General features: G+C 48.7%; 1 long non-coding RNA gene and 1 other non-coding gene across 2 annotated transcripts in view; both read right to left on the bottom strand.

The window, feature by feature from the left end:
• The window catches only part of LOC115032799, a 33,430-nt gene that overhangs the window by 948 nt on the left and 4,982 nt on the right, over positions 1–27,500 (bottom strand). Inside the window, exons 2-4 of the long non-coding RNA XR_003838436.1 lie at positions 4,242–4,290; positions 1,945–2,230; positions 1–12 (exon numbers count right to left, since the gene is read on the bottom strand). The exon at positions 1–12 is cut by the window's left edge and continues 51 nt beyond it. This is a non-coding gene — a long non-coding RNA (uncharacterized LOC115032799). The remainder of the gene's footprint in view (positions 13–1,944; positions 2,231–4,241; positions 4,291–27,500) is intronic.
• LOC115032861 lies at positions 26,954–27,085 on the bottom strand. Its single transcript, XR_003838519.1, has one exon. It is a non-coding gene; the product is annotated as a small nucleolar RNA SNORA17 (small nucleolar RNA).

The following is a 27,500-nucleotide window of genomic DNA, read 5'->3' as shown; positions in this document are numbered from 1 at the left end:
AAGGATGCGCTTCTGTTTGAATTTAAAAAAAAAAAAAAAATTCATTCAATTTCCGGAACAATGCTAAAGGGTGTTTAGAAAACATTCTGCTTCTGTTGGGAAGGCTCCATCTTGGCCCGAGCAACAGGGGAGAGATGGCCAGTCCCAAGGAGAAGCAAGAGACAGGCGCCCAGTCAAGTTTGTGTAATGTAATTGACTTTGTTAAAGGACAGTCAGGGATCATGTGATTTCCGTCTCCGGGGAGCTTAACACACCACCTACGTGAGGTCCCACTTATTTAAATATCTCCCTTTAAAAATATGCAATGGGCTCATAACTTCACCGGGATTTGGAGCCCAGTTGTGAGGAGGCCAAGACTTAGAATAAATGCAGTCCCTTCGCCTCTTCACCAATGCAGAGGCCTCACCTTTACCAACCCCATCCAGTGACAGGGACTCGGGAGAGATCTCCCTGAGCTAAAGTCTCTGTAGAAGATCAGAAAAGATTAGACTCTTGAGCCTAATGTAAGTAATGCCTCCCACTGTGCAGAGCAGGCCAATGCAGGCCTGGTGGGTGGGAGTAGATAGGCCAAGCTGAGGGCACACTCAGACACCCTGCAGATGTCCCCAAGTCCCATGCTTTGTCACCTGTGTGGTCTTGGGTTCCTCGAATGGCCTCTCTGGGTTGCCCTTTCCCTGAGTGTAATTTTGCCTGTACCTCAGCCTTCTTCCACCACAAATGATCCAGGCCTGGTGATTAGCCTGTGACAGAGACCGCACTGCATGACAGAGACAGCCAGACCCTTTCCTTAATGCCCAACTTTCCCTCTGAAGCTTTTGTCCAACAGCAGTCACTAGGAGGGTGGCCGAGGAGGTCACTAGGAGGGCAGCCAAGGAACAGAGCATAAATAAGATCTCAGACACCTGAAGCTGCCACTCTCTGATAGCATAGGGTAGCAGGAAGATCCCCAAAGAGGAAGAGCCACAACTGAAGGGATGGGGCCAGGCCTTCTTTAGAAACCCCTTGCCGAGCAATGGGCATGAAGGAAAGACCAGACCTCGGCTGACGCAGGGAAAGGTAAGAGTGGGAATGGAAGCTCAAGGCAGGCCAAGCGGGTGCGATTAAAGCAGAGAACTGGGTAGGACACACCTGAACAAAGAGAGAATGTGGCCCAGGAGTAGAGATGACAGCCAGGCCTGGTGACATGAGCCTGTCATCCCAGATACCACAGAGGATCAGAGATTCAAGGCCAGCCTGGCCTACATAGCAAAACCCAATCTCCAAATGAGAAGTGAAGAGGGCTGGCCACAAGGCCTGGGTTCAGCCCTCAGGAGTGGAAAAAAAAATAGCTAGAAGAAAAGCAGGAACAGGGAGTGTGCAGTGGGTGCAAACCTCCATGAGACCCCCCAACTTTTACCAAAAACTAGGCATTTGCTTTGCTCGTTCTTGTTTGTTTGTTTTTTTTCTTTCTTTTTAGCAAAAAGGTAACTTTATAAAGTATTTTCTTAAGTATGTATTAAAAGTTGTTCATCTCCAGTTTATTTTTCAAGCAAAACATGCCAAGAAGTTTCTCCTTTCTGTTTCCTTCCTTCCTTCCTTCCTTCCTTCCTTCCTTCCTTCCTTCCTTCCTTCCTTTTATTATTATTAGGGGTTTTTGTTTGTTTGATTTAGTTTGCTTTGCTTTGCTTTGCTTTGCTTTGGTTTTGGTTTTGGTTTTGGTTTTGGACACAGGGACTCATTGTTACTTAGCTTTGGCTAGCCTGGAACTCTCTATGCAAATCAGGCTGACCCCAGGCCTACAGCAAACCTGCTTTGGCCTCCCCAGTACTGGGATTACAGTGTGCCACCATGGCCAGCCCTGGGTGGGGCCGATCAGTTATCCACAGAAACGGTTGATATTGTCAATTTGACAGCATCTCAAATCACCTGGGACATGGGCCCCAGTATATACCCATCAGGGCTTACCTTGATCACATTAATTGATACATGAGGATTCACCTTCATTTTGAGTGCTACATTCCTGGGGCAGGGTGATCCTGTGCTGTGGTGAAGTGGAGGAAGACAGCTGATGTCTGGAATGGGTTCGTGTGCTGGACGATTCATGGGGCGGTGGGGGAGGAGGGGGCAGTTCCTGCTCTTTCCCAGGTCCATACTTCTGCTGCAGAGGCCTGACTGCTAGCTCTGCACTTCTTGGCCTCCGAGGACAGTCAGCCAACTGTAGACACTTTCAGGGAAGTGTGTCACACAGGATCTAGAAGAGAAAGAAACAGCAACCATTTCCACCTTGTGTGGCCAGGGTGCCAGCACAGTCCGAGGCTGGGGCCTGATGTTTCAGTCCTGATGCGCTAGGCAGTCCCTGGTCTGCACCACAGGGGCTGAAGCTGTCCCTGTGACCCCTGCAGCTCCTAACTTCCTGGGCTACAACATTGGCTCCCCAGTGGTTTACAATCTCAAAGTCCCCGTTGTTGTGAAAACCTCTCCAGCCCTACAGTAGACTGTCCCAGCTTTAGGTACTCAGCTCTGTGCCATCAAAGTGGCCCTAAGACTAAATGTCAGCACATTTCTCTGATCCCGGTGTGACTGATGACTCTGACCTCAGTTCTTGGTCCTGGTGGCTTCTTGGCACCTGCTTTCCTTTACTAATGTCATAATAACATGAAGTACACCAGTGCATGTCCCTCACTGGTGGCTTAGGGCCAAGCACTAAATCACCTGTATAAGATGGAAGGAATTCCAGGGAAGGACCCTGCAGATCCATGAGTTAGAGAGCTGACCCCACCCTGAGAGTTTGGAGCCAGAGACCTAAGCACCAACAGGACGCAGAACTAAGCTAAGGACCCCCTTCCATTTTCTCCCCTGGTCATACAGTTAACACCAGCCCCAGGAAGTAACCTGCATCTGCTAGCCTGAGGCAACTCCAAGTTCAAAGCCAAACTATCCTGCCTGTGGGCTTAAAGAGAGTGGGCTGAAGACAAACCAAGAACTGCCCAGGAGAATAAAGAAGGGTGACCTCACACACACACACACACACACACACACACACACACACACACACACACACATACGGCACACCGCCAGCTCTCCGGAGAGATCAGGGTAACGAACTCCTTTGTACAACACCCTCCCCCGGACAGCCTTCCCCTCTCCTGTCAAGGCCAGGCTAGCTCTGCTGTTTCTCCTTTCTAGCCTCCCTTCCCTAGCAGCATCTGTCACTCAGCATCCGCCTTTACAGCCAGCAAAACTTTCCAAAGCTAATCTATATTCAAATGAGCAAGAAATTGTCAATTCCTCGTGTTGCTGCGGCTGAACTGCAGTCCTACAGAGTATATTAGCAGAAGTCTGGTCACTGTGCTATGACATACTCCCCCTAACGCCATGGCGACTTGTCTCTCTCAGGGCAACAAGAGAAAAGCTTTGCATCTCTCCATGGGACCCCTGAGCTGATGCGAGCCTTGGCGTATGGTTTCTGGCTGGTCGGGTGCAGTTCTTGAGCCTTAAGTCTGAAATTGCAAACCTGAGAAAGCGGGGAGACACAGAGGGCCCTCAGCTTCCTAGAGTCTCAGACACGGCCTTGTTCTCGCTGCCGTTGCCTCTGGGACAAGCAGGCAGAATGGTGGCCTCTACCCATGTTCCATTGTCCAGGTGAAAATGGACAATGAGTCTGAGGATCCTAGGACAGCTGAATGGAACATTCTGGAAGCTTGAAAGTGCAGTTCTATCCCGGCCACAGTCACTCTGGGAGAACGAGTGGAGCACAAGGGTCTCTGGGACGCCAGCTTTGGAGATGATGAGGGAAGACAGGCAGCTTGACAAGCAGGGAAAGAAGGGTAAGAATTCACCGTAGAGCCTCCAGGACACTGTGAGTCACCGGCCCCCAGACACCTGGAGCAGAGTTCCGACCTATGGAAGTGCAAGGGAGTGAAGCTTCTTTGGTCCCTAAATATGTAGTGCCTTGTTCAGAAGCCATGGGAAGGTCCTGTGCCTGGGCTCACAGCACTCCCCAGCCCCGAGGAAGCCAGGAACACAGCAACTAGCCGGCTTGGTTCCATTCTTGACTATTAAAAGTGCCTCCTTCACGATCCCAGGACTCGGGAAATCTAAAGGATGAGACTCCGGATCTCTCAGCGCCACACCCAGGTGACATTCACAAGTAAAGCTTTCTCCATACCAGAAACCTGGCCAGCAGAGGCAGGGCAGAGTCCAGCATCCCACCACAGCTCCTAGGGTAGCTGACAGAAGCCAGAGTCCCAGCATCCTCTTACCTCGGACCTTCAAGCTGATCGCGTCAGTCACGTTCACTCCAGCCATAACCTAAGAAGAAGCGGTGTCAGGTATCAATAACCCACAGTCTGAGAAGATGGCTCGCTCAGTAAAGACCTGATTCTGTCCCTCTTATCCACGTGAGGATGGTGCACACTTATCCCACTGCAGGGGAGGTAAGAACACATTGGTCCCCGGAGCTCACTGGCCAGCCAGCACTGTCTATTTGGTGAGTTCCAGGCCAGTGAGAGACCCTGTCTCAAAACAAAGACAGATGGCCCTGAAGAATGACACCCAACGTCTCCACACGTACATGCAAACACACGCACACCTGCATATATATATATACACACATACAAACACACAAAAGTTGGCTGTTCTCATGGCACATGGCCTGGAAGCAGCCTGCACAGGTTGGGGACATATTTCTCAAGTCCTGAGGTGGCATGCCTCTGCTTCCTGTCTATGTATCTACTTAGATGACGAAATTCAGCGGAGAGAGACCACGACAGACTCCAGACCTCCCCCACCCCCACCCCAACCCCCCAGCTAGGCTAACAGATGTCAGCTTGATCTGAATCCACCGTGTCTCTTCCTCCAGGAGGCCCTCATACTTCACTCCACTGAAGTGTCACCCGTTGGTGACACTCTTTCCTAGCAGCTCTGGCCCTTGTCATCTGGGACAGACAGTTCTGACAGATGCTATGTCACCTCTCTGGGAAACCCCCTGACCACAGAAGCCCAAGCTTGAACCTTCAGTTGTCACTGCCCTGTGACTAGGATGGGGTAAGAAGTATGTGCATCCGCGGGTACCTGGTTACCTGGGTAACATGCCCTCAGACTCCCCTCCAGCCCCTAAGATGTATGAGGGGAAAATGTGTGCATCACGTCCTTTGCAGACAGGGGCTGTGCATGTGGCTGATGCCCCAGCAGAAATGACACCTGACTCAGAAAAGGCAAACCCCTTTCTTCTCTTCCTTAGCTCTCAATTACTAATTCCAAACTCTGTCAGTCCCCAGTGCTGGACTGGACCTGGAGACAAAGGGACCTCACAAATATCCTGTGCCCTAGACGGGCACTAACAGAGAAGGGCCCAGTGCTTCCTCTAATTCTCACAAGAGCTTCTCCAGTTGGCTAATCTCATTCTGTTTTGCCAGTGAGGAAAAAAAAGGATTAGCCAAGCGAGCCTACTATGCAAGGCCACGTGTCACAAAGTGACAGACAGGGCTCCTGTTTCCATCAGAGCCTGCTTGCTCTGCCATCTCCTCAGTGAGCCCCTCACAGTTTTTCCCTGTGAGTTTCGGGGGCTGCTTGCAGCTCCCCAAACTTGCACATTCCCGGGCTACCCTGCCCCCTCCCTGCCTCCTCTCTTTCTGTTGTCTTAGGGACCCAGTAATATCTCCTAACACTTTACACAAGGAGCTTGGTACCCGGAACTTCGCCTGGTTAAATACAGCAGCTGGGATCGTGGCTTTAAAATCTCTCTGATGGTCAGGTTTGTACTTTGTACCCTATGAGTTCTTGCCCACTCCTCAACAAGACACATTATGCATAACATGTTTAGTGACTAACTAGTACTCAACGTAAGTCTGATTTGCAGGCATTTATGGTGTGAACTCCTGTATGCAGGAACTATGGCAGATACAGGGAAGAAAGAGGAGAGATGCCCTGAGCATCCTGCCCACCCGTGGTCAAGAAATAAGAGCAATGCCCATGCGAACCCAGCCTTGTGGTGGACAAGCAAATGGTGTCACCAGGGCGCTCGTGGCAGGTGGCCCTACACATGCCTGACAGAGTCCTGCACGCTCCTCAGTGGGTATCCAGGAGTCAAGGCTCAAGCTTGCTTCTAGAGCATTCCTCTCTCCGTGCAAGAACAAAAGAGATGCACGCCTTCATTAGTTAGACTTCTGCGGAGTTCTAAATCAAACCACAGCATTCAAATTTTAAAAGTTTGATCATCTGAGAAATAAGGATATTAAATATGATTAAATATGATTGCAGTTGAGGGTGCAGGCTGCTCTTCCATTACTTGCTTTGATTAAAAAAAAAAAAAAAACTATCTGAGCTTCGAGACTGAAAAGTTAAATGCAGCAAGGAAGAAAATAAAAGCCAGTGAGTCTGTAGCTGGTCTTACTTTCTGTGAGGAAATCATATTGTTCAAGGAACATTCATCACCACGTCGAGAACACATGAGCTGGCATCGGAAGTGAACGTTCCTCTCTCCCCCTTAATTGCTAAGGATAAGAGGGATCGCAATGAGGAAGAAGTTGCCGCTATGATTCTTTAGGGAACACGAGAAAGGCTACTGTCTTGAATGACACACTGACAGGAAGCCGTGGTTCCTACACTGGGATTTAATTGGTGAAGTATCGGAGTTTAAAGAGTAATAAGGTTCTCTGTTCTCGAGTTATGAGGGGGAAATTGCCCATGATGCTGTGTGGATTATAATATCGGAGTTACTGCTGAGAGTCCATCTTTTAGCCTGTAAATGATTGCTTTTTTTTTTTACTGCTCTTCTGAGAATCTCTCATGTCTCCCCCTACTTTCCCCCTTGGCTTGTGCCAAGGATGCTGAACTTCGGGGACTTTCCAAGAAGGTTTGGTCACTACAAGATCAAAACACATTTGGACAAAGGAATACTGTGGTGAAGATCAAGAAGGGTCTCTACAGCAGTGTCAAATGTCAACTGCAGTCATCTTCAGAGATGAAATGGATGCCAAAAATGTTAAGAGAGAGGAAAGAGAGAGAGGGAGGGAGGGAGGGAGGGGAGGAGGGAGAGAGGGAGAGAAATAGAGGGGGAGAGAGAGAGACCCTAGGTAATAATAGTTCACTTACCTCAACATTTTAATTGAAGAGTTGGCTGGGGCTCAAACAAGGCCCTGACCAACTACAGCCCTCAAGATATCAGCAGAGAGAAAAACGATCAACCAAAGATGAAGTCTGACATCAGGGAAGGTTGAGGTCACTGTGAGAGTGGTGGTGGGGACGACTGCAAAATTATTTCCTTCAAAATCATTCGAAGATGCACATTACGGAGAGGTCTACCAAACCCAGAATCTAGAGCTGGCTTTGGAAAATAAAAACTGAATCCTCAGTTTGAATTGCTGTGGACAAGAGAAGGGGTCACCGCTTCTCCCAAGGCCATGACGGTGGAGATGCTCATGCCAGCACTCTGAAGGCAGAGGTAGGAGGATCTCAGGTTTAAAACTAGCCTGAGCTACATGGTAAGTTTTAAGCCAGCCTGGGCTACATTGTAAGACCTTGTCTCAAAATCAAACAAAAAGAAGTAAGTTGAGTTTGGGCTAAAAACCATGTAGCCTTTCAGTGGAAACATTGTGTGCGATATCTGGGCCACAGATGTCATCTGAATAGTATTGACCGCTTGCCTGAGGGTCCCTGGGCATCTGTCCCTTACCTGCTAGCAGTCTGAGACAGGAAGCCTGTGTCTGTCTCACTCTGTCGTCTCTGTGTCTGTTTCCAAGGGGCTCCAGAACTAGGCTCTGAAGACCCACAGGAGACTCTAGCCAGGCTGGGTCTCAGGCATCTCGAGACTGAACCCACTGTCAAGTGCTCAGCCTTTGGTCTCTCACTCTGTGCCTAGATGAGGAAGATGATGAGAACCCTCAGTGGCCCTGTCAGAGGTTGCATGTCAGCGCTGCATGCTGGGCTGGGGGCCACCGTGCAGGTCCAGAGGCAGGGATATGCAGGGCTCTCTCCTTAGCACACACATCCCACCAGGTGGGTGGCAGTGCTTGCTAAGAGCACAGAGGAGGGAGTGCCAGACTTCCAAGTGCCTTCGAGGGCTGAAGAGATGGATCAGTCCATAAAGCCTCTGCCTCACAAGCCTGGGCATCAGAACTCGGATTCCCAGCACACACATTTATAAAGAACGGCTGTGGTGGTGCGCGCCTGCAATCTGAGCCACGAGAGAAGTGAAAGGTGGAGCCCAAGAAGCACACAGGCCAGCCCAGCCAGTGTGACAGAGTCCCATGCTGGCTAGAGACCCTGTCTCAAAAAGGCAGAAGGTTCCAGAAGTTGTTCTCTGACCTCCACATACACATTGTACACACTCAGACTCACCCACCACCACACACACATACACACATATACACATACACATACATACATGCATGCAGTCACTCACAGACACATACACATACATACATACACACACTCACATACACATACACATACTCATACACACATACACACACATACATACACACATACACATACATACATACACACACTCACACACATACATACACACACATACACAGACTCACACACACATACACAGTCACTCATACACACCTACACATAGTCACTCACACACACACATATATACATACATACATACACACACATATACACAGTCACTCACGTACATACATACATACATACATATGCACACACACTCTCACACACAGCCCAGTATTAGAGGAAGGCTTGCTGATAACTCAATTAACCTGGGCCCCACCCTCTCAGAACTCTGTCCACTTCAGGTACCCCAGTACTATGCATTTTTTAAAAGATTAATTTTATCATTTCAATTATGTTTAGGAGTGTGTGTGTGTGTGTGTGTGTGTGTGTGTGTGTGCGTGCGCTAGAGGCATCAAATCTCCTTGGCGCTGGAGTTACAAATGACTGTGAACTACCCAACATCACCTCAGGCCCTCTGGAAGAGCAGTCTTGGCTGCTGACCCTCTCTCCAGCCCCCCAGGGATCTGACACATTAAGGAGCCTTCCTACACTCTCTAAGTGCCTGGGTTCTAAGTCCCCCGCCCAATCGATCTGAGAATTGCATCGTTTTTAAATATAATTTTCAACAGCATTTTCTCCAAAGGCAGCATCGTTCATGAATTTAGCCTTGCACAGTTTGCTCGTGGGCAGTTTCTGTCTTAACAGTGTGATGTCCACATCCGAAGGAGAAGTAAAACATCCATGCCTATGGATCTCTCTCTTAGAGAAATCCACTTTTTGTCTCCGCTTGTATTTCTGTTTCTGGTGTGTAATATAATTTTCCCCATGATGAAGAATTATAAATTCCATAAAAGGGCCATGAATTCTTTGTAATACTTTACTGATCGGCACATCTGATATTTCTGTACTTGCGAGATGAGTGTAATTACGGAATTTTAGAATCACAATAGAAAATTATAAGATGAAAATAATTATGGAACTTTAGAATTATAATGGAAAGAGAAAGCGAGGGCTCAAAATGCAAGCATTGCTTGAAAGGGCGCTTGCCTATATTCTCCTTTGCATAAGTATACAAGAAATAACACTCTTCCAGGCAATACTTTATATTATTATTACTAAACCCACACTGGGAGATGACTTGGGGGAGTCAGTGTGGTGGTGCACACTTGTAGTCTCAGTGAGCACCTGGGGAGGCAGAAACAGGCAGATCCCGGAGGGCTTGATGCACAGCCAGTTTAGCCCTTGTTGAGTTCCAGGCCAGTTCTTGTACTGGCTGGTTTTATGTGTCAACTTGACACAAGCTGGAGTTATCACAGAGAAAGGAGCTTAAGTTGAGGAAATGCCTCCATGAGATCCAGCTGTAAGGCATTTCCTCAATTAGTGATCTAGAGTGGGAGGGCCCATTGTGGGTGGTGTCATCCCTGGGCTGGGAGTCCTGGGTTCTATAAGAGAGCAAGCTGAGCAAGCCAGGGGAAGCAAGGCAGTAAGGAACATCCCTCCATGTCCTCTGCATCAGCTCCTGCTTCCTGACCTGCTTGAGTTCCAGTCCTGACATCCTTTGGTGATCAACAGCAGTATGGGAAGTATAAGCTGAATAAATCCTTTCCTCCCCAGCTTGCTTCTTGGTCATGATGTTTTGTGCAAGAATAGAAACCCTGACTAGACAGTTCTAAACAGAAAAGTCAAGATAAGTGATACCCAATGTTGTCTTCAGTCCTCCATCTTCATGAACATGAAGCAAATCCACATATGACTTCATGGGATGCTGGTGACATAAGCCCTGGCCTTCAGGAACCTATTGGAATCTCAGCAGGCTCGTCACCATGGTGCTTGGAAAGTTCCAGATGACCTAGACTCAGTGTCAGGCAAGCATGTTTTCCCATGGTCTCAAGTATCTTAATTTACGTGTTAAAGGCCTGTGGGAAGCCATGCCAGTGCACATCCTAAGGGGAGAGGGCGGGGGAAGACATGTTTTCCCAACAGGCTGATGAGGAGTCTTCCTTCCAGTTTTTAACATTTTCCTTTTGTTTTAAAGATTTGTTTTTATCATTTCAATTACATGCATGTGCATGTGCCTAAGTGTAGATATGTGCACATGAGGGCAGGTGCCCAGCCCACAGAGGTCTCTCCCTAGAGATAGGTGGTCTGCTTGATGTGGATGCTGGGAACTAAACTCCATACCCCCGCCCCGGGGCCATGATGCTCTCATTCCTAAGGCTGCCAAGCCATCTCTCCAGCCCCTTACTTAACAGTTTGTTTGTTTGTTTGTTTGTCCGACTGGTTGGTTGGTTAGTTGGTGGGTGGTTGGCTGGCTGGCTGGTTGGTTGGTTGGTTAGTTGGTGGTTGGTTGATTGGTTGGTGGTTGGTTAGTTGGTTAGTTGGTGGTTGGTTGGTTGCTTGCTTGCTTGCTTGGTTGTTTGGTGGCTGGTTGGTTAGTTGGTGGTTGGTTGGCTGGTTAGTTGGTTGGTTGGTTGGTGAGTTGGTGGGTTGGTTGGTTGTTTTTTTGAGACTGGGTTTCTCTGTGTAACTCTGGCTGACTTTGTAGACCAGGCTGGCCTTGAGCTCACAGAGATCTGCCTGCTTCTGCCTCCCAAGTGCTGAGACTAAAGGTGTTTGTCACCACTCCCACTTTACCATTTTCAATGTTTCCCTTTATTATTTCATTTTAAAAGAGGCTGTGAGAGAACTCTGTACCTAAAGCCGCTTGTTGCCTGGCACACTTGAGTTTGATCCCTGTGGCTCATGTATATCACCAGCTTCAGATTACAAGAATCACAATCCCAGCATCCCAACAGCAAGAGGTGGAGACCAGAGAATCCATCACCCAGAAGCTCAGATACACAGACCACGGCAGAAATGACAAGAAAACAAGGTGGAAAGCCAGAATTGACTCCAAAAGCTGTCCTCTGACCTCCACACATGCATCATGGCATATGCATACCTACCCTCACACATATACATACATACATGCATACATACATACATACATACATATAAATACAAATAATACCTATACTCACGCATACACACATACACACATGCATACATACATACATACAAATAAATAAATACAAATAATACCTATACTCACATATACACACACACATATATACATGAATAAGATGTCTGGAATATGTGGGGGAGGTATACTTACAGAGAAAACCAACATTCATACATATCATAGTGACCCTGAAATGTGGACAGTGCCTTACAATGGTCCAGTGATCTGGATGAGAAGAAGCTCAAGGAAGACAGAGACGGTGTGCATGCAAGAGTGTGAGCGTTAGTGCCACCCTCATTTGCTGACAGTGGTCTCCAATTTCTCTGGCCTTTCAGTGTGGACTCAATACCAGTGACTAGTCAGGGAGCTTCTAGGCTTTTCTATCCAGTCTGTCTGCTGAGGCAGCCAGCTTCTTGTACTGACAGACACCTGTTTGTTTCTCTGTCTCGCCAACAAACAGCCAGCCATATTTGGACCACCCAACTCCATCTCAGAAGCCAGTCTGGGATGTAAAATATGCACATGTTCTATTGGTTCTGTCCCTCCAGAGAGCCCTGCCTAGCATAGCTCCCAAGAGCTAGTCATCAAACTGACGCCAGACAACACCAGACAGGAGCCCAGGAGACGGGTGACGCCTCCCTTTATAGTGTTATGATCATGAGCCCAGGGGGTCTGCAACTTTTCCTGTGGTGGATGCAAGCAGGGGCTCCCTAGATTTGTGGTGCGCACTGTGGCAGCTACTCAGCTCCCTCGCCATCAACAGAAAGCAGGCGCGGATGCCAACCACAGGTGTGGCTGGATGAGAGCTTGCTACTATCGAAGAAGCCAGACAGAACTCAGGCTTTAGGTTGCTGATCTGCGATCTCAGTGAGGAACAACTGAGAAACTCGAGCAGATAGTCCACGTGAGGGGTTTTATTTTGTTGGTTGGAAGGCTGTTTGGTTAGTTTTCATTTGTTTGTGTTTCTGTGTGTGTATCTGTGTGTGTGCGTATCTGTGTGGTGTATCTGTGTGTATATCTGTGTGTGTCTGTTTCTCTCTCTCTGTGTGTGTGTGTGTGTGTGTGTGTGTGTGTGTGTGTATGTTTCTGTGTGTATCTGTGTGGTGTGTGGTGTATCTGTGTATATGTGTCTGATTCTCTCTGTCTGCCTCTGTGTGTGTGTGTGTGTATGCTTGTGTCTGTGTGTGTGTGTGTTCACGGGGGTATACTTGTGTGCATGCATGTGGCGGCCTGTCCTTGGTGGCTATTCTCAGAAACAACACCACCTCCTTTGAGACAGAGTTGCTCTCTTGCCTGGGGCTTACAAAATAGGCTAGCCTGCCTGGCTGGTCAGTAAGGCCCAGGGATCCTCCTGTCTCTGTCTCCTCAGCCTGGGGTTGTAACCACATGTTAGCATGTTCATGGTTCATGGGTTCTGGAAATCAAACTCAGGGCCTCAGTATCCAAGGCAAGTACTTTACCAACTGAGCCATCTCCCCAGCCTGGGTTTGTTAGGTTTTTTTGAGGCAGGACCTGGCTGTGTATCCTGGTTTAGCCTCGAACTCCCAATCTTCCTGCCTCTGCTTCCTAAAGTCTGGGATTACAGGCTTGTACTCTGCGTCCCAGTTGTCTCTCTGTGAACCTTTCTCATCTTCAGCTGGCCCGTGTGCAGATATTTCTCCTTCTTGGAACTCCCTGAAGCCCTGGCAGCCACTGATGAAAGCAGCAAAGATTTGCTCTCGAGTATAAACCGGGAATGCCCCGATTCCCGTGGAGAATGGTAACATCTACCTGTGTGGTAATAAGTAGCTTCCATCAGCTGGAGACCAACATTTATGGGCTGCACACACAGGGGAGGGAGGCTGGGGAGTTAGACACGTCACCTACCTGGTACTATGTAAAACATTACAATGTCTCTTTCACTCCACATGTAAAGCCTTCTCATAAATGTACAAATGATGTTTAGACATTGAAACCGGCAGGGTTTGCAGAGAGGCGCCATCACTCCTGCCTGGATTCCCATTAAGAGCCTCCATTCTCCTGAGAGCCACTTCTGGCCTCCAGCCTCCCTCTTCCCACCTCTACTGTGTTAGCCCCCCACCCCACTCCCTGCTTTATCCACTCAGACTTCCTACCCACATTAGAACCCTGGAACACTTGGCTTATGGGCATCCCGGATGACGGGAGCTTTTGTTTTATTTATTTAAAGCTTGGCTGCCCCCCACCAGTCTCCTGAGAGAATGCATCACAGAGTCACTGGGGTGCATATACCTCCGAAAGGGCGTGCATTCCAAGACTGTTGACTTTGAGCCAAGGCTAAAAGCACTTTCTCAGACATAAGGGCCCAGGGAATGCTACCATGGAGGTGTAATGTTAGCACCGCTGTTAAAATAATATCCAGCACCCTTTCAGAGGAGTAGATCAAATTGATGCATCTCCAACCTGGTTCAGGGCTTCATTCATCACAGTCAGAGGTAGGTATGGGAGAATGGCTGCATTATTCCTGTCTGCAGAGTGACCTTCACTGTGATGACACTGGGCTCAAGAAGTCACCTCGGTCTCCCCTCTGGCTCTATTGATCTAGAACACTTAGGGCCATGTGAAGAGAGCTCAAGACACCAAAGCGCAGAACTGTGACCCTGGGTGAGCTGCTCTGTGAGGCCCTTTGACAAAGGTGACTGAATGGAACCAGATGATGGGTCCCGTCTGCCCCGTGGATGCAGACAAACCAATCAAAGCACAGAGAGCCATGCTGGAAAGTCAGATGGCTAAGTCCGTGAAGAGCTCGTTGCTCAAGCATGAGGACCGTAAATCAATACCCGGAGGCCGTGTAAATACTCTGTAATCCCAGGACTGGGGACTGAGGCGGAGAGGCACAGAGACATGGAGTGGTCTGGGACAAGCTGACTCCTCCGTACCACTCACATACTGTCACTAAGAAGGTGAGCAAACCTGACGCTGTGGTATTGTTTAAAGCTCATTTTCTTGTGAATAATCAGAAGGGAGGCCCGTGATTTTAATGGAATGCTACGAGCCGCATTTTAATTATTGCCAGGACTTAAGTCCTTTAGTGAAATACATATTTATAAACCTTGGTGGGGCATAGATCATTTACCTAATAGAGCAAGGCTGCTCGAAGGTTGCTGTCACTAATCTATCAGGTAAATATCCATTTATAATTGGTTCTTTAATCCTTGGTCTTTCCCCTGATAGGTTGGAGCAACCCAGCAAGACCGCTTCATTCTTCAGGGAAAGTCTGTTATCATCCATCACAATGTCAATAGAAATATATACATTAAAGCAATTATAGAAACCACGGCCTGAGATGAGCTCTAGCTCAGCCAGAGACAGCAACCCAAACCAAACAGCTACAGGGCAAAGAAAGGATCTGCTGCACTCGAGAGCAGCTGGTCAGAGACACAGGCTTCCGAATAGGATACGAATCCTGCTGTCCCTACAAAAGAAAAGCATGCACTCTGCAACCCCCTAAATCCTACCCTCACTTGCGCCTCCAGCCATAGTCACCCACAAATACTTCATTTTGGGGTACCAGGTTTCAGGCTCTAAACTGGTCTGATTGTCAGCAGCATCCACTGGGTAGAGCTGCCTCTTAGATGTTCTTCGGAGCATCTCCTGAGAGATGCTGATGAGGAAATTGGAGTTCACAGTGCTGGAACAGCCCCAGGTCCCACACCCTGGAGCTTGACCCCTAGTTCCCTCTCCTCTGCTTGGTCCCCAAGGCTGAGCAGTCAGGCACTGGTGCTGTCCCTGAGACCAAAGTCATCACCTGAGCCAACAGTGACCTGGAACAGAGAGGATGACTCTGCTCCATTTTCTCCTGACCATGTTAACTGGCCCCAACTGAGCCTCACAAGCCTCCACATCTATTGCCTATTTGCTAGACTCATACTCCTCTGTAGTCTCCCTCCAGAGAGCACAGTGACTACCAATGCTCCCACTGAAATGGGGATCCCGGAACCCTGAAGCTTGCCTCCCCAGACCCCAAAGGATCCTTACCTTCCGGCATGCCCCAATTACCTTAAGATCCTATTGGACCAGAGGTAGCCATGGTAGTCATGACTTGAGACACTGAGAAAACATACACTCAGCTGTAGAGAGTACTCATTCCCCAATGGGGAAGAGGACCGTGATCAACAGCCATGATCTTTTGACACAAATCTTTTCATAGTCAAAATGCCCTCGAGAGCTGGACTGGCCATCCCAGAAAAGGATGGCCCTGGTCAAAGGCCAGGAAGCCAGAGGGAAAGCTGAGAAGCTAACCTGGTACCTAGACCCGGAAGCTATGAGCCTGACTCTGTGCAATGATCCCCTGGGAAGCATAAAGGGAAAGATGGAAGGGATCAGACTAGGAGATTTTATTCCTATTCCATATTGCTGGCGGAGTAGTCCATCTGTAACAGACGCAAAAGGGTCTCATTTGTACTTTGCCTTGAGAACTGCTGTTCCAGTGTTACAGGAGGAGGAAGTTGAGGCACGAACAATCTCTGAAGGACCCAGCCACATCTCACTGCTAACTGTTCTTGTGCAGTTAAGTCCCTCTACATAGAGAGAATACGGTAACCCCTCCTCTGTCTGGGCTTAGGAGGAAATGAACCGTCTCGCGCATAGATGTTCCAGGTAACTGAATGTATACCTTTGAGCCCCAAAACGTTTTCAGATTTTAATTATTTTAATGGAAACATCTTATCGTTCTTAAAACAGCCTATTCCGAGTGATTAACCTTGTCTCATTGGCACAGGGCCATTAGCACTCACAGTCGCTGCTGTGATGTAACCCAGTGACAGGGCCTCACCACGATGCTTCCCGCTGCTGGCTGGCCACTTTCTGGACCACACAGCAGCTCCCATCTGTGCCTCCCTACAGACCTGCTTCTCTCGCCCACTATGCAGGCAAAGTGCCCTCTGAATACCAACTGCTCAACTCCTCTCCTGAGAAGAGGCCCCTGTGCCTGTCACTGGCTGGACACAGGACCCCATGCTCTGTTCCCCCCACACCCACCCTCTGCTACTCTTAGATGGCTCTGCCATTTGAGTCTCCTTTGCAGTCTGCTCTGATGATACCTGGATGGCTCATTTACTCTCCACCCATTGCATGCTGGTCCCTAGCTCCTGGCCCTAGGTCAGGCTGCTCCCTCCCGCCTAGACAATGATTTTTCAGAGTGTGTGCTGAGGGTCCTGGGGGTCCTCAGAGTCTCCTGGGGGTCCCTGGGTTCTCCCTTCTCCCGACTCCTAGGTGGGATGGCTTGAATACAGACACATTGTCCAAGGCAACCTATCTGAGCAAATGGAATGAGGAGTTCAACAGAAGAGCAAGCTACCGTCCTGTGAATGAGGCACTGGGAGAGATGCACTAACACATAAAAGGCGCTGAGTTTACATGTTTCATTTTGGAGAAAGAAGAAATCTTCCCATGAGTTTATATATACATTGTTTATGTTCTGTGTAGCAACTGACTTTATCGCGGGCCCTTCTAATGAATCTGAGAGTGTATTTACAATCATTCTGCTTTCATTTTTAGCATAGTAAATATTAATCTCTGTTGTCTACATAACAAAGGGAGTTTGAGGTCTCAGCAGTTCTCAAGGGTGGTAGACATTTCTCCCAGGATGCACCTCGAGAGCAAAAGTCTATAAAGGTAGAAGGGTATCCCTCAGAACAAAGTCTGTGACTTGTCAAATCCAGAATCCATGTTTTCCCACAGCCACTTCCTCTGAGCTGAAGCCCTGGGCTGGGGACTCATGGTGGCTCATGGCATCTTTTCTATCCATTCCCCCCCCCCCCCCATACACACACACCCCTCTGTGGAACTCTCGGGCCTCCCTGTGTGTTACACCAAAGCGCCTGAAGACTGGAGGAATCTCTGGGGTCTTTTTACTCTTGACCTGCACAGAACCTAGTCCCGAGTATGCCAGTGGAGTCTAATGAATGCATACATTTGCCCACTTCTCACTGTGACATCACCCTTCTGCATTAAAACTTCATCCCACTCTCTTGCTAGAGAAATGGTGCAGAAGGAAGGGCACAGGATGCTCTTGCAGAGGAAGCAGGGTCCATTCCCAGCACCCACGTGTTGCTCATAACCATCTTTAGCTCGAGTTCTAGGAGAGACAATGCCATTGGCATGAGGCATACCAGCCATGCCCCTGCAAAACACTCATACGCATACAATAAAATAAAAATAATTTTTAAAAAAATTCTTTTAAGCAATTTCTTGAGAAATAAAAATAATGCTAATATCCAAGAACTGGATGGTGCTGAGGTTCAACAGGCTGTGTGTAGACTGGAAAACAAGCACCCCCCTCCCCAGCTCCTCGCCATAGCGAGCCAGGACTGTCCCTCCTACACACAGTTCCTTCCACAAAACTGTATGAATCCACCAGGGAAGCCAGAACCCCCATGATCCAGTCGGGGGGACATTCAAGCCACAGCTGTGAGTGATACTAGTCCCTGTACTGGAGATATTGAAGCACCAGTCAGATATGACTGTTGTGAGCCAACTGTGCTGGTCATCAGACTGCTACCACACTTCCCTCGGGGTCTTCTCTGCCTCCCTTCTTCACAGTTAAAGACCTTAGTGGTTACACTGAGCCTACAAGATAATCTTCCTAACCCGTGGTTAGTTGATTAGCAGCCTAAATTCTGACTCGGCCTTGATTTTGCCTGTGTCATATAAAGTCACCTGCTTGCTGGTTCCAGGGATGAAGATGTGGACATTTGGGGGCAATCATTCAGCAATCACGGGAAGATCATACCAAGGAAGATGGGCCACATTGTGACTAAACCTTGCCATATGGTTCTTAGGACTTTAGAATTAGGAAGTATTTGGAAGAGCGTCTCGGTGTGGGCTACCGATTCCAACCATGCTCTCAACAGAGCCTAATGAGCCGTTATGGTGTTTGCTTAGAAGACCACAGCACCATCAGAAAGACAAACAGTGCTCATGGGATTTCAGATAAAAAGTCTGCTGGGAATTAAACTAGAGGTTTTGTTGGAACTAATTGTGGACTAATTGAATTGATGGTGGCACCTTACAGATAGCATTCAGGCAATAGCATAATTATTGCTAGCTACTTTTAGCCAAGTTTACAGTGAGGACTGGAATAAAATTTTAAAAATAAAATAAAATGTTTCCTTGGGTAGTCCTGTGTGCTCAGGGTGTTCTAGAGGTTTTCTCAAAAAAAAAAATTATTTTATGTATATGAGTATATTGTAGCTGTCCTCAGCCACCAGAAGAGGGCATTGGATCCCATTACAGGTGGTTGTGAGCCACCCTGTGGTTGCTGTGAATTGAACTCAGGACCTCTGGAAGAGCAGTCAAGTGCTCTTGAACACTGAGCCATCTCACCAACCCCGAGGTTTACTCCTTTTTAAAGGAAGTCTTTCAAATGGATTCATAGCTTTATATCCTGGAGCTGGCGGGGGAGGGGGGTAGCAGAGCCGTCTTCCCATCATTCCAGTGAAATGGAGAACACAGGATGTTGGGGTGCCAGGGATGGGGAAGGTCTGCTGAAGAAGACCACAGGGATGGTGGAGGTAGCTCAGGAGAGAGGCTGTGTGGGTTGCAAATAGCACCCACAGAGACGAGGCTGCTCAAGTCCTTCAGAGCTCATTCCACAATGCCATGTGCCCTAGACACAAGCACATCGGGTTTTACATTTGCCCTGCTGTTCTTTGGTCTTGCTTTGGCCATGTTCCTCCTTCTGTGCCCCTGTCCGTTCCCCCTGGAATTGTCATATTTTCTCTAGGCTGGCAAATGTTGGGAATACAACAGAGACACCAAACTTATGCTTTGAAACCATGTCGGAACTTTTAAGGCTTATGGACCCTATGTTTTCATGGTAAGGTGAGCATTAGTCTTCTTCAGGCCAGGATAGAGCACTACAGTAAAGTTTTATATATATATTTATACACACACACATATATATATTGTCATGGATGTCAGCTTGACAAGGGTTAGGCCTCTAATGGCTAATCTTCACTGACCACGTGAATAGATTTCAAATCACCTATGAGATTCAGGCATACCTCTGGGAAATTTTAGAGCGGACTCCCCGAGAGGGGAAGACCCATCTTAAATCTGTATGTCACTATCCCGTGAGCTAGAGGACCTTCCTGTGACTTTTACCGGTTTAAAGTGGAAGGAGGAAAAAGCCAGGAGAATTCCAGTACTCCCGTTCTACCTTTCCTGTCCACAGAGGCCTGTCCTGCTCTTCTCCATGGCCCCCTCCCACCATGACACACCAGAGTACACCTCTGTTCCCTCAAGACATGTCTCCCACAAAGGCAGCCACTGTGACAAGAAAGTGACCAACACACAGCTTCCTAGTTTCCCACGAATCCCACTTCACATTTTGCAGATTAAAACTTCATCATGATACTTAACCAACAGTCCTTTTCTCCTGTACTGTGAACACTGGCAAATACCTGGCTAGCTAGCTAGTCCATGACTGGGGGGGGGGGGGTTGTGGGTGATGCTCTGTCTACCCATGAGGCATAGCAGCAGCTTTGGATAATAGCAATAAAGGAATGAGCACCGTAGTGAGTTAATAAAACTTTATGTGGACACTGAAATTTGAATGCCCTGCAGCTTTCAAACCTCAAGACATTTTATTCTTATTTCTTTTCGACCACTTCAAAATGGAAAAAAAAAGAAGAAGAAGAAGAAGAAAACTATGAGCCAGTCATTTGTCTCCAGGGCTTTGGTTTGGTGGCCCCTCTGAGGCTAAATGCCCACAGCACCTTTATCTCTGTAAGTGTCTCTATGTGAGGGCCTCCCACTAAATGTGTAATTGCTCTCATCATTGGCTGCATGCTGAAAAACACCGGAAGGCTGTAATAATAATTAATAATATTAATGCCAATAGTAGCCCATCAGGGTGAGTTACACCAGACCCTCTATAAAGGGCACGTGGGCAGTCATGAAGGACTCTCTCTCTCTCTCCCAATGATAAATGTCCCCTTAATCACAGACATATCGGCTCAGCTCCACCAAGCCCTGCGGCTGGGCCAGCTAGGTTGGAGGCTTCCAGAGCCTCCAAGAAGCCACGTGACCAGGAAAGAAGGGGTGTTGTGCTTTTGCCCCACAGTCTTGGCTCCCCAAGTCCTCTGCAAATAAGCAGGCTGTGAGCTCCCCTCGTGGGGACACTCAGAACTCATTGCCAACTCTCTGGGAGCTCAGACGATGCATAGATCTGCAGAGTCTGCGGACCACGCAAGGGTCAGCTCAGGCTAGGATCTGACCTTGAGCCTTCCAGGGGCCAGGGCTCTCTCCTATTCGTGCCCTGGACCCTCCAAGGTCCAGCATGTGAAGCTGCAGCTTTGTAAGGCCTTCCCCTGCTTCATCCAGCAACCAAGGCTGTTGGGGGCGGATGCACAACCCCACCCAGCCTCTGCCCTTGGTTCCTTCCCCTCTTTGCCTTTCTTTGTAGATTCCACTGTGGTGGCAGAGAGAAAACAGTCTTAGCATTTGTTAATACCCACTTGACCCACAAAAGAAAATTCGCCAGCATCGCGCAGCTTCTCATTTAAAAACCATTAGACCGTTCCGCTTGGCAGACCAGATCTAAATATTCTTAAAGGGGTGGTTTAATTTAATGATTACCTTAACAAGCCCCCTTTTAAAATGATGATCCGCCAAATTCGGGGGATTTGTTTTGGAATCTGATCCAGTAAGTAGCTTTGTACAAAGAGGAGCGGAACGGAATCTGATCTGGTTCAGAACTCGGTGGAAATCACGAAATTACCTTGCATATTTAATCACTGTAGAAACATGAGTACAAACTGCTTTCTGGAGATTACCTCGGGAAAGAAACAAAACTGGCGCTTTGCCTCTAGCGTGCTCAGTCCCGCCTTACAGGGAATTGTTTGGATGTTCGAGCAAGGGTGTTTCAGGCTTCAGCCTACCCAGCCATCAGCAGGACACATTTAAAAAAAAAAAAAAAAACAGGGGTGGAAAGCTGCTCTGAAGGAGGACGCCAGAAGGAGGAATTGCTCAGGCAGGCCCAGAGGATGACCTTCTCCTTAGCCCCTGTTACATCTGTGAGGTTGGGAAGAAACTACAAAGATTTAGGCAAAAAAAAAAAAAAAAAAAAAAAAAGCCTCTGGATCCTCTGGATCTGGCGTCCAGAATGGGGGGGGGGGGTGCTGCTCAGAAAACCTGGTTGCCTTCCATGTGCTCCTAGCATGAAACCAGCAGAGAATTCCATCACACTGCCCAGCCTGCAGCCAGTCACCGGGCCTCACAATGGCGAGCTGGTGAGCAGAAGCCCCTCCCCTCACCCCATGCTGGTCCCCTCCTCTGCAGCTTGGCTGAATGTGCAATGGTTCCCTAGGCTTGCTCTACGCTCTCCCCCCCACACACACACACATCACACACCTTAACAGAGAAAGCACCCCAATTCTTTGCCCCCCCTCACTGATTCTTTCTCTCTACTGCACACTGTGGATCAAGTATTAACTGTGACTCTTTGGACCCTCAGAGGAGGAGGCTGGTAGCAATTAATTTGTCCTGTCTGATGTTTCATGCAAACTGAGACTAGAGCCTGGTTCGGGAAATACTTGAATAACTGAATGAAATTGTTCCCCTTCCCTGCCACTTGTGTAAGTCTGGAGTGTATGTGTCTGGTAACACAAAAGAATTGGTACAGAGGCTGGGTATGGTGACACATGCCACTAACTCCAGCACTCAGGAGACAGGAACTACCATCTAGATACCTGTGAGTTTGAAACTAGCCTGGTCTACATAGTGAAACCCCGACTAAAGCAAAGAAACAAACAAACAAGCAAATAAAACCAGATGCACAAAAGCAAATAAATGAATGAAAATAGGCATTGGCCCTAGACTTTAGGGTGAAAGATTGTGTTCGGCCCAGGTAATGCTGCTTGGGCAGGTGTCAGACTCACCTTTCTGAGCCTCCACTTCCCACCTATAAAAGAGACCCCATTTATTTCACAATTCTTGTGAGGGCATAAGATGTTGCACGGAACAGGGCAAGAGCCAGAAATCCATGCCATGGCTTCTTAGGTGTGCTAGATAATTCAGGATGTCTGCTTAATCCATCCACAAGAGGCCCAGGCAGCTGCTCATTTATCTCACTCCAAGACATCTCAGTGAATTCCCTGTCCCTCTCCTAGGTGAGCTGATGCCACCCAATCTGCTGAGAGCCTGCTGAGAACACAAGGAGACAGAGTTCACTTAGGCCTGACTGGGTGAGCTGGGGCTTCGGCCTTCAGCCTCAAACCTACATTGGCTTTCCTGAGCTAGGGCAACACCACCAGTTCCCCTGGGTCTTCTGCTTAGGCCAGGAGGCAGTCGTGACACATAAGGACTCCCCAATGGCTGGAATGGTGCCACTGTGCATCCTGCAAGGTGGGCATCTGTCTGTGCGATCGCACACTCTTCAGAGGTGTGAACGCACGCACACACGCATGCATGCGGCAGCTACTCACCTTACGGGGATGAGTGTGAGCGTATGTGGGTGTTGGTGTGCACCTGAAAGAGATGCGTGAGTGTGAGAACAGGGCCCGAGACACGCACGAGCGTGTACATGGCTGCCTCTGATGTCCACCTTGTGTTTCCTTGAAGCTTCTGAAAGGTCATGGCTTGGCTGTCCAGAGGGAACGGCGACCTTTCTTTCCCACACACACTGAACATCTTCTTTTACTTTTTATGGGGAGCTGACGATGTGTTTGAGTGGCATGGCAATTTGTCAGTCAATCTCAAAGTAGAAGGAGACCCCTCTGCATAATTTTACACCCAGCATCCTTTGCGACTTTGGGCAGTGCATTGAACTGAGACAGCCAGGAAGAAGTTTTGTAGACATGCCAAACCCACAGCTCCTCCTAGCACCCAGACACCTCTACTCCAACGTGCTGTCAGAGATGCCAAAGAAGGTGCATCCAGAGAAGAGAGCCAGTGGTCTCATGCCCCTAACTGGATGATTCTCAACCTGTGGGTCGCAACCGACACAGGGGTCCCATATCAGACATCCTGCATACTTACACTATGATGCTTTCACTATGATTCGTAACAGTAGCAAATTGCAGTTATGAAGTAGCAACGAAATAATTGTATGGCTGGGGGACACCACTACATGAGGAACTGTATCAAAGGGTCACAGCATTAGTAACAGTTGCTAAGCACTGCCCTAAATCCTCCCTCCTCCTGGCTCCACCCTCCCCTGAGCCTGGGGCCAGGCTCTTTCTCACTCATAGGCAGCCTGCCTCCCTGATTCCTCAGCTTGCTCCAAGCCTGAGCTTCTCCAGGCCTGACCGAGCTATGGCTGCTGCTTCCAGCACCTCAGCCGTAATATACTCCTTTGTTCTCTGGGCCTACCCTGGAATCCACTCATCCATCCCCCAATACATAAGTGAGAAACCCGCATCAAGTGTGGCATGACACTGCCCAGGGGCAAGCAAGGATGGAGTCAAATAAAACGGGCCAGTCCCCACCTCAGCGACATCTGACAGATACCTGAACAGCCCTCTGTTTCCCAGGTTGGCTCAGGTGGCTGCCTGCTCAGGTGGCTGCCCCCAAACCTACTTCTTGTCCCCACTGAGGACCACTGATCCCTTTCCTTCTTCTCTGTGCCCAGCTCATCATTCCACACCAGTGTCACCTTCGCCAGGCTGTCCCTCTCTCTCTCTCTGCCTTGTTCTGCTAGACGAAACGACTCACAGTCTGCTCACCTGCAGACCCCAGCCCCATGCACAGAGCGCCTGGCACATAACGGAGCCTGAAAATGTTTGCACACCTGCTAGAACAGTCGGTCGCAGCCAGAGCGGAGGCAAGGTGCTTTTCTCTGCATACGGGATGTCATCGTTATCGATTAATTAATTATTGCTGCCATAGCAACCTTCGGCTTTGTTTGGGCATTTATAGCTGTTACTTCATTTTCCTAACAACTCTATGAAGCAGGTATATTCTCCCGAGCTAGCTGAGGGTCAGAGAGGTTTAGCAACTCCTCCAAGGCCACACAGCTAGAAGGAGACAGCGATTGGTCTGAAGCCACCAGCACCACTGGCCTTTTCCAGCCTCCAAAAAGCAAGTTTTGCATTTCTATTTCACCCTTAAACGTAATCTCGGGGCTCTAGATAGGGACCCTGGGATGGCCTCTTTCTTGGCCAGCTTAAGAGCCCTTCCCTGAAGAAATCCCTTACCCCTAGAACTAGCCACTTTGGGGAGTGACTTTGCCTGAGGCTGAATTATGGAAATCAGCTGTCAATTACCCTGGGTGACTGTGTAAAAGAATTACCGCAACAGTCACGGAGAAAAGAAAACTTCGTTTTCACCACCTACCAGTAAAAGCTAATTCAGAATAACTCCATTTAACAGTTATTTTATGCTGAAATACCGAATACCTCAGGGAGTCTTTTAGGGATTTTATAGTCTCTTTATTTATAAATGATTCATGCTGCATTTTCAGAAAAACCTACAATTAGTGTGGGTAGCATAGAAGCTCCTTGGGGAAAGGTAAAAAAAAGAAAGAAAGAAAAAAGAAAGAAAGAAAAGAAAAGAAAGGAGAAAAAGTAATAGAGGGGGGAAAAGAAAGAAAAGGAAAGAAAGAAGAAAATGGGTGTGAGTTCCACCCACCGCACCCCACCCCCTGACAGCTGCCTGCCTTTGTTTGTCCAGCCGTCTATAGTGAAGTGAAAGGGTATTTTCTCTAACCTTTTAACACATGCTCCTTTGACAGTATTTGTACAGTTGTACATCAGCCCACAAGATTCTTGTAACGCACGTGACACTTTGGCATGTGCTCCCAAGGCTGAGGAACTTTAAAGAGCTCAGAAGGGCTCAGCACTAAACTTCATCTCAGCATGAAAAGGAGCCTCTGGAATCAGCTATGGGCAGGAGCGTCGTCCCTGGGGCCAAGGATCATCGAGAGAGCAAAGCAAAGACATTGGGCTCCAGATCTAGAACCGTCTATACACCAGATAGCTGCAAGGTATCCCTGCCTGGGGTGGGAGGGTGAGGTTGAGAGGAAGATCCCAGTCACCTGTGGGGCTTTGCCTCTCCCTCATGGTTTTGTTTTTCAGTGGTTTCAATTTCCCATCATGCACCCGCAACTTCATTCATCTCCCCCTCCCCCTCCTCCCTTCATCCCCATCCTCCACCCTTGTAACCTTCCCTCCAACAGAGGAAAACAACATCTCATCATGGAAGCTGTAGTGTGTCCGTGTGTCCCACAGTCTACCCTTTTGTCCATCTTTCTTTGCTTGCAAATGTTCATTGCAATGACTTGTCTGGTTCGAGGCCTTTGGCTTCTGCTGCTCTATCAATACTGGATTCTCACTGGGCTGCCCCTTCTCTCTGATACCCTGCTGCCCTGTGTCATGGAGATTCTGTAATTTTGGATATGTAGGACTAGCCCTTCGTGGACTCCAGCAGTTCATCGATGCAGTAGGTGTTGGGGAGGGCCAACTCAAAGCCCTGGACCTGGGCCTGAGAGCTATCTAAGCTGGTCAGCCCACTGGCTCTTGCACTCACACCCTCAGGCTGGCTCAAGTGCAAATTCCCGTCACTAAGATCAACTCTACTGTGCTGCCCAGGCAATGTACAGAGTCCCTCTCCAAAGTGCTGCAGCTGGTGAGACAGGGCCAGCTCTCCCACTTGCCATAGATGGTGAGGGATGAGGGGAGGGAGTGTCTCTCCCCCTGCCCGTGCCACCTCACAGGAGAAAAGTGGTTGGGCCAACGCTCTCAGGCAATGTGCAAAGCCCACTCTCCTGAGTACTGCAGTTAGAGGTGGCTTCAGCTCTCCTGCCCTCCCACCTCCAGAGCCAGTTCTCCCATGATGCCCAAGTTGGGGTGGGGCCAGCTCTGGACAGTCTTCAATATCAACATGTCTCCAAATGGCAGGTCAGACTAGGGACATGTGTCTGGCCTTTGGTGGTGACAGACCCCTGCTGGTGCAGGGCCATGGGTTTAGATGTGGCTCCCAGTAGCAGCACAGGCCGGGACCCCACCATGGTCCCAGGTGCTATGACTGGCTACTCACACCAGGCTGCTCCTCACTACTCTCGAATCTACAGCTCTGCCTCTTTTCCCTGTGCCCACATCCTTCTGCTTCTCTTTCTCTCTCATTTCTCTACCATTTAGTTGCTCATCTGAGAGGTGTCCAGGGTCTCTGAGTGTCTAGAGTCACCTCAGGAATGGTCTCAGAGGGCTATCCCTCCAGGCAGGGGTCATCTCAGGCATGGTCTGCCCCAAACCCCCCAGGCCTATAGGTATCAGACTGATGGTCATCTCAGGCCAGCTGTCTCCCCAGGCCCCACAGCACCAGTCTCGCAGTTGTCTGAACCTCACTCCTCACCCAGTCTGCCTGAGTGGCCCCTTGCGAGGGTCATCTGTCTTAGGCTTACTCCTGCCTAGAGCCCGATTTTTCTAGTCTCTGTCTCGCGCCCCATCCTGGGAGCCTGCTCAGGCTTGCCTAGCACCAGACTGGTGGTCATCTCAGACTAGCTCCCTGGTGCCCGACTGGTGGTCATCCCAGGCTCGCTTTATTTCAGGGAATGTTAGGCTACTAATCATTCATGTGTTCATAGGTCAGACAGCTGAACATAGACATAGCCTCTCCCCTCTCTGCCACCTACTGTCACACATATGACCCAGCAGCTATACCTGCAATACCTCTAGGGGCAGTCATTGTATGGTGTTTTTGGACACTTCCTCTGTGTCATGTGTGAGATAGTTTCTGGATCCAGAAGAGTCTGGTCCAGTGGAATGATGATCACAAACAGCCCCATGGCAGACAATGGGACAGAGGTTACACTGAGAGATGACCGAAGCGTGCTGCAATCAGGAGGTTTCTCAGAGGAAACGATGCCTACGCAGAAAGGTGAGGGTGAACAGAACACAGAGAGTCTGGGCTGAAGAGATGGCTCAGCAGTTAAGAGCACCTGACTGCTCTTCCGAAGGTCCAGAGTTCAAATCCCAGCAACTACATGGTGTCTCACAACCATCCGTAATGTCTTCTGACACCTTCTTCTGGTGTATATGAAGATAACTACAGTGTACTTAGATATAATAATAAATAAATCTTTAAACAGAGAGGGGGA

Source organism: Mus caroli, chromosome 12, assembly GCF_900094665.2.
Source record: "Mus caroli chromosome 12, CAROLI_EIJ_v1.1, whole genome shotgun sequence".
Classification (NCBI taxonomy): domain Eukaryota; kingdom Metazoa; phylum Chordata; class Mammalia; order Rodentia; family Muridae; genus Mus; species Mus caroli.
The sequence above is the reverse complement of the archived record's forward strand: the minus strand, read 5'-3'. Positions and strand labels throughout refer to the sequence as shown.